The 13,113-nt window shown below is 35.7% G+C and overlaps 1 protein-coding gene and 1 long non-coding RNA gene across 4 annotated transcripts in view; both read left to right on the forward strand.

The window, feature by feature from the left end:
* The window catches only part of LOC139143560 (aldehyde dehydrogenase, mitochondrial-like), an 80,275-nt gene that overhangs the window by 30,818 nt on the left and 36,344 nt on the right, over window positions 1-13,113 (forward strand). Inside the window, exon 1 of one of the 3 annotated variants that reach the window (XM_070713993.1) lies at window positions 3,246-3,512. The exons of 1 other annotated variant lie outside the window; for it this stretch is intronic. The gene's annotated coding sequence lies outside the window, so the exon portion shown is untranslated. Of the gene's footprint in view, window positions 1-3,245; window positions 3,513-13,113 lie in introns of those variants that run through there. One more of the 3 variants, XM_070713991.1, reaches the window with a different exon arrangement.
* On the forward strand, window positions 4,544-11,764 carry LOC139143566 (uncharacterized). Its single transcript, XR_011554632.1, has 4 exons — window positions 4,544-4,690; window positions 6,443-6,688; window positions 9,101-9,206; window positions 9,596-11,764. It is a non-coding gene; the product is annotated as an uncharacterized lncRNA (long non-coding RNA).

Consider the following 13,113-nt stretch of genomic DNA (forward strand, 5'->3'; position numbering starts at 1 on the left):
CCGAGTATAAGCCCCTGCTCGTGTATAAGCCCCCCTACTGATTTTAGAGGATTTTAGAAAATGCATTACATCCGTGTATAAGCCCCTACCCTAGTGTAACTCAAATACAGAAAGGTGAGGAGAGTATATTTGGTCATTTAACTTGGTAAAATTAATTTTAGATAATAAAGAAACCATTAAAAGATGTTAAAACAATGGGAAACTGGATTTCCCTTGACAATATCGTAAGGAAAATGACACGTTTTTCCAGTACTATCTTGATTCTTTGACCCTACTCACCCCCGTCGCCTAAATAGAATAGTCTCACTCACGTCCGCCATTGTTTATTTTCATTCACGGCCACGATGTTTTCATGCTTGAAACATGCAGTTTCTTTTGTTTGAAGCAATTATCCTTTCATGTGTGAAGACTTTTCCTGGTGACTATTACAATTTTCACTGCTATGTTGTTGTTTTCACAAGATGTAGACAGTTTGATATTGGAATATTGAGTTGCCTTTCCGTGTGGGCAATGCATGCCTGTTCACATTACTGTTGATCAGCAGCATACATGACGTCTTTGTTTCAAGTTTGGGTTTTTTTTCGACGCTGAAATTTCACCAAAATGTCACTTCTGTATTCAGAGATTGTACAGTCAATTTCTTTGGATGTGTAAGTCGATTTTGAAAGCGATAGAAAGATCGAGTGGTGTTGAAAAAAATCGTGCATAAAATTAGCATAAATTAAGCGTCTATGCCAGATAACATGGGGTTGCTCGAGTATAAGCCCCTCCCCTAGTTTTACCGCTGTTTAGTGTTGCCGAACCGGGGGCTTATACTCGGACAAGTACGGTAATATGAGACCTGTACACTTGAAATGGGGGTAAGATGGTGTAGACTTTTGGTTTTTATGTGAATTATTTTTTTGAGCAACTTTCAGTTTACCGTGATGAGATCATGTGGACGTTTACCTCAAAAAAAAAGACAGTGTTGAAAAGAGGATAAGTAACACTCTAAAAAAGCGATAGTATGATAAAAATATAGGGTAGCTTAATATTCAGGAACCCCAAAAAGTTGTTCGTGATATTGTGTATCCCAGATACAGTGACACATTTTTGAATTACATACAACGGGTAACCAGTTTGAAGTTTAAATTGCAAAACATGATCGGATGAAGTATCTCACAAGACATTCTTCAGCATTCTTTCTCAATCAGACAAAAATATGGCCATCATCCTACAAAATCAAGAAAACAATTTCTCAGTCTTTTTGTTTTGTCCATAGAATAATAATAATAATAATATTTTTATCGCTTGCTTGTAAATATAGGATTTACATCACATTTGTGGCAATAAAAGTGTGATACAAAAATAAGTTAAAATTTTCTTCAATAAAGATAAAGTATTACAGTATAATAATAGTAGCTAATAATAAATATAACTAGGTATTTCTTTGTTTATATAAAGTAAAAATATAATCTGCAAGTTGTTCATTAAAAGATAACTCTTGTTTTGTTAGTAGAGAAATAAGCTGATTTTCAGTATCGTCGTTTGGGAAATTGATTTTATTGAAAAAGTTCTTTCTTTGGACTTTGTATTTCTGACAGACTAATAAAAAGTGTGTTTCATCTTCAATACTGTTGGTGTTACACTGATTGCAGTATCTTTCAGTAATTGGGTTTTTGGAATAGTGTGTCTCCCTTTTTCAATTGTTAGATCATGATTGCTAATGCGAAGTTTGGTGAGCAATTTTCTTTTCTCACCAATGTAACTGTGTTAAGTAGGGTTCTAATCTAAAATTATGTTTTATTTTGGCATACATTCTTAGTTTACTATTTTCATCAGTGATCAAATTTTTCCAAAAGACTTCATAATTGTTTGTTAAATTTGTTTTCATTAAACCAGTTATAACTTTGTGGTGTTTAAGTGATGGAGCTTTATCAAGGAGAAAGTCCATTCCATTGTCTTTAATTAAGGCACTTAAACAGTTAAACCAGGATCTATTGTTAGTGTTGTTTACCATTTGCTCCAGAAAAGCTTCTTTAGCAAGATTACAATGTGGCAGTTGTACGATATGAAGCCAGTGTTTAACAATATTAAGTTTGATCTCAAGTAGAAGTGGGAATTGTCCTAGAATAATGTTTCTTGTTCTGCTCCAAAATTATTTCACAGTTCCCAGTGTTCATATGGTGGGTATAGCCTCTTTGTGTATATTGTCCAATGTTATTACTTACACAAGAACTTTAGTGCAATCTAGATTTGTCTGTCAACAATGACAATTCATATTGCATGCAACGCATTTTTTAACAAGGCCAATACTTTGCATTCGAACGTGCTTTAAAGTCCAACTAGCTGTATCTTTTAGCATTGTTTTTATGATTTTACTTTCAAGCTATTATAAATTTGTGAGAATGTACTAATTTCGATGTGTGTATACACTTATTATTAACTACCCTATTATTATTAACTGTATGTGCAATTTTGAACAAGATAAAGATTACACTGCAAATGAATGTTTGCCCAAATATTAAATTGTTGCCCCATGAAGAAAAGCAAAAACCGTGGATACTGTGCATATCTGCACTGAAATCTTTACATAAACTGCACAGAGTAGTCAATGTAATGTATAGGTGTGAATGTTTTCAACTGTGACACATTGTATGTTCTGTTGCCTTTGTAATATTACCAAATGTCATATTGAAAATGGCGGTTTCCTAATGTAGTAAAAGCCCATATCCCTTCAGAGGGTAGAATTCAGAGGAAACCAGGAGAAAATATGAAGATATTTTGCGGTCAACAAAGTTAAAGAGTTACAGCTAGTTGGGCTTTAAGAAGAAGAAGAATATGAAAATGTATTTGTGTCATCCATAGAAAACTCTGATTGCTTTATGTACAAAGGGAATGTACCTGCCACTGTTACGATACCATTGCATTTCACAGGATCCTGATGCAGTTCACTGTGTTAGTGTGTTTTTCTTATACTGAAAATGAAAAGAACATTGTATTTTCATGATTCTTTTTTCTGTTCATCATTTAAACTAGACACCTGGGTCAAAGAGAGGTCACTTGTACTGCTCAGGATTGCCACTGCTATCACAGAAAATTTGACGTCTTTTTTTGCCAAACGTGCAAAATCATGCATAATTTGACATCTTTTTCTCAAAAATGTCGTAAAATCATGCATAATTTGACATCTTTTTCTCAAAAATGTCGCAAAATAATGCATAATTTGACATCTTTTTATAAAAAATGTCACAAAATCATCAATAATTTGACATTGTTCTCAAAAATGTCGCAAAATCATGTATAATTTGATATCTTTTTATAAAAAATGTCACAAAATCATGCATAATTTCGTGCACAGCGCAGTGACAGTGATCTCATATTTCTTTCAGTATTTTGCTTTTCTATGCCATGATACAAACTTGCCATAATTATCGTTCAGAGTACAAAGAGTAAAGGAGAAAGTGTGTTTGCTGAAAATGTGGAAAAAAAACTTTACAGCGAGGGCATGAGTTATCGGAACACCAAATTAGGTAATTACCCAGCAACTTAGCTGAGCACTTTGCAATTTGACCTGGCGTTTACCTAAACAAGAGTCTGTTTTATTGTCTGAAGACTGATAAGAAATCCACCAAACTCAGCAGGCAGCTCCCACTGAGTAAACGGATATGCCTACATTGGAACAACTCATTGTCAACTGGCATCTAGTTCATGGGAAAATTGTGAAAAGAGGGAATAAGTATTATGATGTAACACAATCTATTGTACTCATTTTGTGTCCTGGGCCTGAACCTGACAGGTTTGCCTCTGTCTGTTATTTTGAATTGAAACATCGCCGCATCCCTTGTATTAATCTAGAGTGTACCAAACTGTCGTCAAATTTACCACCTTCCATGAGCTCACCATCGACGATGATGGAACAATCCATTTTTGGACACCGTGGTGCTAAGCACCAAAGGTGTCCTTTGTCGCCACAATGTCTGTTTGTGTGTCCATCTGTCCGTCCGTCCGTCTGTCCGTCCGTCCGTCCGTCCGTAGACAGATTTTGTTCCACTCATAACTTAAGAACCCTTAGGTCCAATGTCATGCAATTTGGTATTTGGTATTATCATGATGAGACTTAGATCTGATTAGATTTTGGTGGGTGTGGCTTATTAATTAATTGCTCATTTGCATATTTTATGACTTTTTTGCCATAGGGCTATATCTCAAGAAATATTGAACCAAATTTGATGTGACTGTACACATACTTAATTACCCTATAGCATAACTATGGTAAAAGTTTAGTAAGTTTGGTTAATTAATTCTAATTTGCATATTTAATGAATTTTTGTAATAAGACTACCAGTATACTCAAGAACTTCTTAAGCAAATGTGATGGCCATACTTTTATCAGCTTGTAGAAACATCATAGTTAAGAAACAATTATTTTTAAAATAATGCTACACCATAAATACTGTTTTATGTGTGATTATTTTTTTCAATAAAATAAAAAATGTGTTCAGTGGTTTTTCTCATAGGAGTGTACGTTAGCAGTAAGGGGTTCGTAAAGTTGTGTTTGCGGCGCCATCTAGTGGTCAGAAACCAGTAAGGCCTTTCAACCTCGCTCTCATGCATCGAGCAGCCATACTTTCTGTGTGTCGATCGCTACGAGATTCAGTTCCTGCTACGTCTATCTACAGTCACACCAGTGGAGCCAGTACGACATTCGGTAAGAGGTTTATTTTTGTATCCGTATTTTAGAGCATGTGTTAACTTTGCGTGTACCGATAATATCTGTGAGTGAATGAGAGGTGAGAAGCTGTGTACGGAAAGACACAGCCTCGAAGGTTATCCAAAGCACGTCACTGATAAGTCGTGTTAAAACGTGTGGCAACATCTCACCACACATCGAGTATACAGTATGGGCCCTAATTATGGTCTAGTTTAAAAAGAGTATCTAAATTTATGAGGGATCGACTGTAATCGTGTTTTCAATATTCACGAGTTCATTCGAAAAATGTTAGTTGCGTGATGACGACGCCATTGTTTTACAATTAGGGCTTGGGCGTGCATTAAAAACAACCGTTCCCCTGATTTCTACCACACTTCAATTGAAATGATTCTTATAGTGGAAACTGAAAGTTCAACCCCGATTTGCGAGAATTTTTGGTTGTTTTTGGGCATCGTAACTTTTGTGGAGTACGAGTCGGGGGCCCCTGTAAGGTTGTGCCGTCACGGACATAGCGGAGTAAGCGAAATGTGGTGTTTACATGGTTCAAACTAGGATATATTTTCATTTTAGCATACCGAGTCTGAAAACAAATGACCATCCTGGTTCCACTTTCAAATTAGTAAATTACTATATCTTGTATTTTCACTGATATCGTGAAACTTGCCAAAATGTCCCGATAGAACTTGTAGACCACGCCGTTTTCCCTCTTCCCCGTAAACACAATCCCCGAATGGCGTCATTTGTTATGCCCAATCAGATTGAGCGTTCTTCCGCACGCTTTCCAATACATTCGACATTACATAGTACAAGATATCGTAAGACGTAATCGTTGCTATGATTGGCGGAAGCGTTTTCATGCCCTTCGGCATGTCGATAGGGGCCATGAGGTAAATTTTCTCAGTAAACGCAATATCAAGAGAAATACGAGCGTGCGGAAGTGGGGCAAAGAATATGTAAAGACATTTAACAATTATCAAACGTTTATAACCCATGTGTTGCAAAATGTAACTGGAGCATTTTTCTTTCCGACCATTGTACGGCGGTGCACGGACAGTGGGCTATCGCCACCGGAAATATTCACAATATAGCTAGCAAGGCATTTCTGTGTTCAAGATATGACGGTTGATGAATTTCATTCGGTTGTAAAACGAATTTTAAAATTACCCCTCTGTGTCATAGTGTGGCGTTCAAATTATGGCTAAACATTTCAGTTTAAAATGTTGAAAAATGAAGTGTAGTCCACAGTTTGTTTCAACATATGCATATTTATTACTGGTATGTTATTTCATTTCAATAATTTAGCCCATCTTTAGTGTGTATTTTTTTATTTCTTTAGTCCATATTTGTTCAGCGGCGTTCTAAAATTTCTGAACAATTTGCAAATTATTCTGATGATATTTCAGATGCATATATTTGTGGTGATGATAACATAGTTGGTACTTTGTACAAAGATTGTAAATTTTGTGCAGTCCAGCTGCAATTGAAACATCAACTGATAATGGTGTATTAGTTTCCTATTGGATTTATATGTCAGAATTGCACAAATCTGTGCTGAATGAGAATAATGACACTGATCAAGAATCCCATCTGATTTCAGTTTTACAGTGGCTATTGGGAGAATGTTGTTCGCAGAGGAAATGCATAATGTGCATTGAATGTAAAATCAAAATATTTAGTATGAAATTTAAATCATTTTAGTGAATCATAGCTAGACAACCTATCTCTGACATATTTTTCTTTCTTTTGCAGTACTGGTATTCACTGTGTCTTTACTGCAGCTGCTAATTAAAAAAAGAGCCAAAATAAATCAGAATACACACACTTAGTACACAGACATTTGACAACAACATCCAACAGTGACATTGACAATACATTAGTTCTAGAATATACAGAATATTATCTCACATAGTGAGTGTCTGAATATTATTCTGAATTGTATTCTAAAGCACATTCTGAAAGTACTCTTCTGGAATATACAGAATATTATCTCACATGGTGAGTGTCTGAATGTTATTCTGAATTGTATTCCAAAGCACATTCTGAAAGTACTCTTCTGAAATATCCAATTACAGTACCGTCTGAATACTTTCTAGAAATACTGAGCTTTTCATAGTTCACCTATGCACGTATTTTGAACTATCATTGATAGTGAAGGCATTGACAATAAACATTATGCATTATATATTTAATTGACCTTGACATTTTAAAATACACTGACAAATATGAAAACAAAAAGAAAAGTCAAAGAGCATCAAACCTTGCAAAGAAATTACACATGGAGAGCCGAAGGTCTTCCCCAAAAAGCCAATATGAGATTGTCTCAATCAGAGGTGATGGCAATTGTCTATATCTTGCTATAAGTTATGGGATCTACAATACCGAAGATTACCACATACAAATCAGACTTGGTGTTATTGATTATTTAACTGCACATTGGATGATTATAAAGATGTAATCAAAGTTGAATATGCAAGGTGGCATATCCAAACGAAAGAGGAATATGCACACATATGAGCAGACATGAACCAGGTTAAGCTACATATGCAGGTCATATTGAGTTGACTGCAGCTGCTATTGTGTATAATGTATGTATCCAAGTACATCTTGACCCTGCAAATAACCCCATAGACACTGTTGGCAATATCAATGGACCATTAATTATCCATCTTGTTTATAGAAATGCCATGCCAGACAGTGGACATTATGATTTTCTGAAACACATTCAAGTTCCATCACAGTTCCTACATGTAGACAGCAGTGCAAGAGAGAATGGATTCAAAAAAAGAGGGCTGATCCAAATTTCAAACAAAATGAGAAAGAAACCGATTTAATTAGAAAGAAAAGAAAACGATGTGATGAAGAAAACACACCACAAGAGCAACAGGCAGATTTATTTCGAAAAAGAGCCAAGCGGATAGATGAAACTTACAAAGCTAATGAACAAGTGAAAGACAGAATTCGAAAACAATGTGTTCGTTCAGATAAAGATTATAAAATGACAGAGAAAGAAAAAGATCAAATACGAAAAAAGCTTAAACGTTGCCATACACAACATAAAACAACAGAACAACAGAAAGACTTAATTCGAAAGAAAACAATTCGCAGAGATAAACAATATAAAGCAACAGAACAACAGAAAGATGTTATCCGAAAGAAAGCAGTGCGTTTGGATAAACAATACAAAGCAACAGAACAACAGAAAGATGTTATCCGAAAGAAAGCAGTGCGTTTAGATAAACAATACAAAGCAACAGAACAACAGAGAGATGTAATTCGTAAGAAAACTGTGCGCTTAGATAAAAAATATAAAACGACAGAACAACAGAATCAGGCCATGTACAAGATAACAATGCGTTTGGATAAACAATACAAAGCAAAAGAACAACAGAAAGATGTAATTCGAAAGAAAGCAGTGCGTTTAGATAAAGGATAAAAAGCAAAAGAACAACATATGGTTCAACCCACCGTTTGACAATAGCGTCAACACCAACATCGGGCGCAAATTTCTACATTTAATCGACAAATGTTTCCGCCACGATCATCCACTCAGGAAGATATTCAACAGGAATACACTCAAACTAAGCTACAGCTGTATGCCGAACATGCAAAGTATTATCACTTCACACAACAAATCAGTACTTGCCAAGGAAATGGAAAACAAGAACACAACCGCCACCATCGCCATAAAGAATGCAACTGCAGACAAAAGAGCAAATGCCCATTGCCAGGAAAATGCCTCACCGAGGGCGTGGTCTACCAAGCAACGGTCACCAGAGAAGACAACAATACACACGCAACATACATCGGCCTGACGGAGACTCCATTCAAAACAAGATATAATAACCACATGCTATCATTCCGAAACACAAAATACAGAAACAGCACCGAACTGAGCAAGCACATCTGGTCACTGAAAGATGCAAAGACAGAATACAGGATTGACTGGAAAATAATAAAGCAATGCAATCCATACTCCAACGTCACAAAAAAATGCAATCTGTGCCTCCACGAGAAATTCATACTCCTCAGATATCCAGAAATGTGCTCCCTCAACAATAGAAACGAATTAGTATCGACCTGCAGACACAGGAGAAAATTTCTCCTGTGCAGTCACTAATTATTCAACCTTTTGCAACAAACAGGTGCCAACAAAAACAAAACAAAAGAAATCGTTCCCGCCCAAAGTTTCAGTCGATCACAGCCACCCGATGAGTGTAGGCGGCTCTGCAGCCTATACGAAACAAATTTGTAGTGGAAATGTAATATTTTAGATTATGCTGATCAACTCAGTTGTGTATATATATATATATATATATATATATATATATAATATATATATATATATATATATATATATATATATATATATATAATATATATATGAAAATTCAATTGCTCATATTGCAGAAATTTGGCAGAAAAATTGTTAGAGTCAGGTGATAAGTTCCTTGGAGAAGATTTTGTGAAAAGATATGTTAATGATATTGGTGGGACAGCTCAAAAGGCAGATGAGGTAAGTGACCCAGGTGAAACGGTCAAAGGTCAAATGTTTGAATTGGTTTGCAAGTTTGCTGCTGGCCATAAAAATTATCATAAATCTTGAATCTTCAAAGTTTTAAAATCACCCATGTAGGGGTACCAAATGCTAAACATCTGTTTCGATGTTGAATATGTGTCAAAACAGTAAAAGAAATTCTTGTGTAGTTTCGATTGTGGTGCTATAAATAATGTTCAACATTCGACAGTCTCACAGCAACGTTTGCTGTATGACCCTTGTAAGCTTACTGTCAACAGTGTGTCATATATCATCTTTGTTATTTAAATGAGAGTACTTCGTTATCCCACATTTATTTCAAGTACATGTATTAAAATTCACCACCATTATCGATTCTTTCCTTTCAGATTCTCTCTGCCCTTGGAGCAAGCAGAGATGAATTTGTCACAAAAAATATGGTGCAGATGAATATAGAACAGGCGGTAGAGAAGTTCCGCCTTGCAAGAGTACATGATCCGACTGTTGAACACATGTGGTTTGAACATCTTCTCCGACATGATGAATTGTAATCCATCTTCAAAATGAGATGTATAGGCTTAAAGACAAATACCACGGAAAAGTGTGGTCTAGACACTGATAGCCCATCATTCTGAAATCAATTCAAACCCATTGTCTTGTCTTTAGGTCCAACTTTGCCATCAAGGATAACATAATTGGATCAATCCATTATGGGTTTTGGGTAAAACTATGTCATATTAAAGGAACTGTAAAGGCCACTTAAGGTGATCACCATAGCAGTATGAGCATGAAGCTACAATGAGAAATGTGTTTACAACGATTCAACCTGATCAATTGTGACAGTGTTATGAGGCAGAACAAACAAACATTGGGTGCAGAGGAAGCAGTAAAGTTTAAGTGACCAGGTGTGACTGAAATAAAGATTGAATAAGTAGGCACAAAAACTGAAAACTCAAAAACAAATTTTTGTTTCATTTGAGTGCTCTGATGAAGTGTGACGTATGCATACATATCTAGGCTACTGGGTAGTTTAAAGGTCAATAGAATGCTCCCATCTCCCCGCCCCACAGATTTATAGGCATTGGAAGAACTACAGGAGGTATTCACGATGGTAGGGATAGCACGCTTAAAAACTGAAGTGGTTCTCTGAAAACAAGTTCTCAATGTTATACAAATGGAGCCCTGTCACATTGTCACTATCAGGGAAGGTGTGAAAAATGCTTTATTTATATATATATCGAAAGAACAGGCGATTAACCTTCAGAAAAAAGTCGAAAAAAGTCAACTTCTCAAACTTTAAGAGCATGCAAATTTCACACGTTTTTGGTCTGATGTCTGCGAATTGGAAAGTGAACTTGTCATAAAGGTCACAAGGAGTGATCCTAACGTTTTTTATGTGAGACCATTTCATGGACCCTTTAAAATTAGTCAACTGTGAAACGGAAAGCGAACTTGTCATATCCAAGGCCACTGGGAGTGATTCTAACGTTTTTATGTGAGACAATTTCATGGACCCTTTGAAGTTAGTCAACCGTGGATTGCACTACACATGTCCCTCTTGTTATGGTGTTGTAATGAAAGACCGGTTGAGTACACTCTTTCAAGTAAACTTTTATGCACGCTACTTGCCATTTTACTCCAGAAGCAGTTCTTCAAACATTTTAAAAAACTGAGGAACAAATCGATTACATAATTTTGTACAGGTGTTTCAGTTCAGGCATATCATTTACATGTTAATCGTCAACATCTCATAAAAACATTTATTTTGCAGAAGTTCTTGTCATTTTGCAAGTTTTTTTTTGCATTTTATACATTTTACAGAGTTTTATAAAAATTTGTAAAGCTTGACAGATATAAATGACTCACAATATTTAAACCGTGGCAGAATATTTAATTTTCATCTTTTTTCATAGACACTGAATGTTATGCCATATGGTCAGCATTGCTACCTTATTGTGTGGCACTAAGAGCTCAGAAAGTTCAAGAACTTACAATGTGAAGTTCATTACTTGATCAGTCACTCTACACATTAACTAATAGTTCAACTCCACTCAGTGGATGATTGTTTTACAATAGCCTTGCTATCCCATTATGTTTGGACAAACCAAGTGACATATATTAGAGATTGGATATTTGCGTTGTTTCAAGTTTGTGGAACTGAAAACAAAGTAAGGCCAAAAAAAAAAATTGTGCTGTTCCGATTACATGGTTTTCAAAAATAGGGTAGGTAGGTAGGGAATTTTTTTTTTTTTTTCATTTTTTTTATTTCTCAATGTGCATTTTGTACGCGTTCAAACAAACTAACAGTGAACAATTTCCTCATGAAACGCACTCAAATTGAATACCAATTTATTAAAATAAAATATTCATCAGCAGAATTGAAATTTGTGGTTTATTAGACTGCCACGGAAATTGATATGGCTAAATTACAATTCTTTGACAGGAAAGTGAACTGTTTATCCACAGGTAAGTCTGACTTGTAAGAACTGACACAACACAATATTTACGGTCATCAATGCAGTGTTTCATCTAGGATACTATACCAGGGGGATTGGTCCCCCTCTCCTGGAATTTTCAGGGGATTATAAAGTTTTGGGGGATTTAACTGAAACATTTGAGGACATCTTATGTAAGTTTTAATGTTGCAGTGATGTCACTTGTGATATACATACTACAAGCCATAAATCACTTGCTTACACAATCCAAGCTGCTGGCTCCAAACACCATCCTCTATAAGATTTTTTCAAAGTCAACAAATTTGGGTGTCACTGTTGTGAATGTATAGGGCTTCCAAGAGTGGCGGACGGCTCATTAATATTCATAAGCTTTAATATCCCTAAAAATTGTAGCATATTCCCTCATGCTTAAATATTCTGTATGTTTGTTTGCACATATTCTGTAAGTTTGCTTTCATAGGGCTTAATGTACATTCAAACATCAAAATTAACAACAGCCAGCCATTCCCATTGTACCTTCAAGGATTTTTTTCATTTTTTACTGAACTGTCTACACAAGCCAAGAAAAAAATCTATTGTAGTTATAAAAGAATGTTTCGTAGCTTCTGAAAAAAATAATGTGCTTGTTTGTCACGTTTTTACTGTGCGTATATCATCCCTCACTACTGTAAGTTTGGATCAACATTGTCCTTTGCAAACCAGTGAGCTGTGTTTTTGTATTGACCTAGCTGGTCTTGTAGTTTTGTGCGCAGACTCAGTAGAGCTAAAACAAACAACAAACAAAACTCAACTTGTTTTGATTTGAATGCGGAGTTGAGTTTTTCTCGATGTCAGATTTGTTCCAGTTGCTTTTTTCAGTCATTTTAGAATGGGGAAAATAACAAACAGAAAGGTTGGTTGTCACCGACAGTTAATTTTAGGGTTTATTTGCTCTGAAAAATGAGTCAGTGTCTGTTCACTGAATTCAAAAACCGGGCCCATGTGCCCATTGACACCACAGCTTGCTTCAATCACTACCTCCATGCTTCAATGCTTGTTCACAGACCACGTTTCTGTACCAGTAAAGTCCAATATTAAGTCCAATGTTTCGTGTCAATTTTGCTATCAGAATTATTTTCAATGTTATGGACATTCATGTAATGCATAAAACCTTCAGTTTGTCTCCTTTTCTCGATCGTGCTGAGATGATGTGACACAGAAACCTTATCAGGCTAGGGCAACGAACTTTTGTGAACGTAACTCTCAACTGGCTGATAGGCTTTCATATGCAAAATCGGCTTTCATATGCAAAATCAGCGTACAGAAATTTACGCGTGGTATTGTTTCAACAACATTTTATTGAAGTAGATCAAAAAGTATCAAAATCGAACTAAAATTAGTTTCATGCTAGGCGACTGATGCCGTATGTTGTGGGTTCGAACCCGATTGAAAATTAGCTGTAATTTCATGCG

This window comes from Ptychodera flava, chromosome 11 (assembly GCF_041260155.1).
Source record: "Ptychodera flava strain L36383 chromosome 11, AS_Pfla_20210202, whole genome shotgun sequence".
Taxonomy (NCBI): Eukaryota; Metazoa; Hemichordata; class Enteropneusta; family Ptychoderidae; genus Ptychodera; species Ptychodera flava.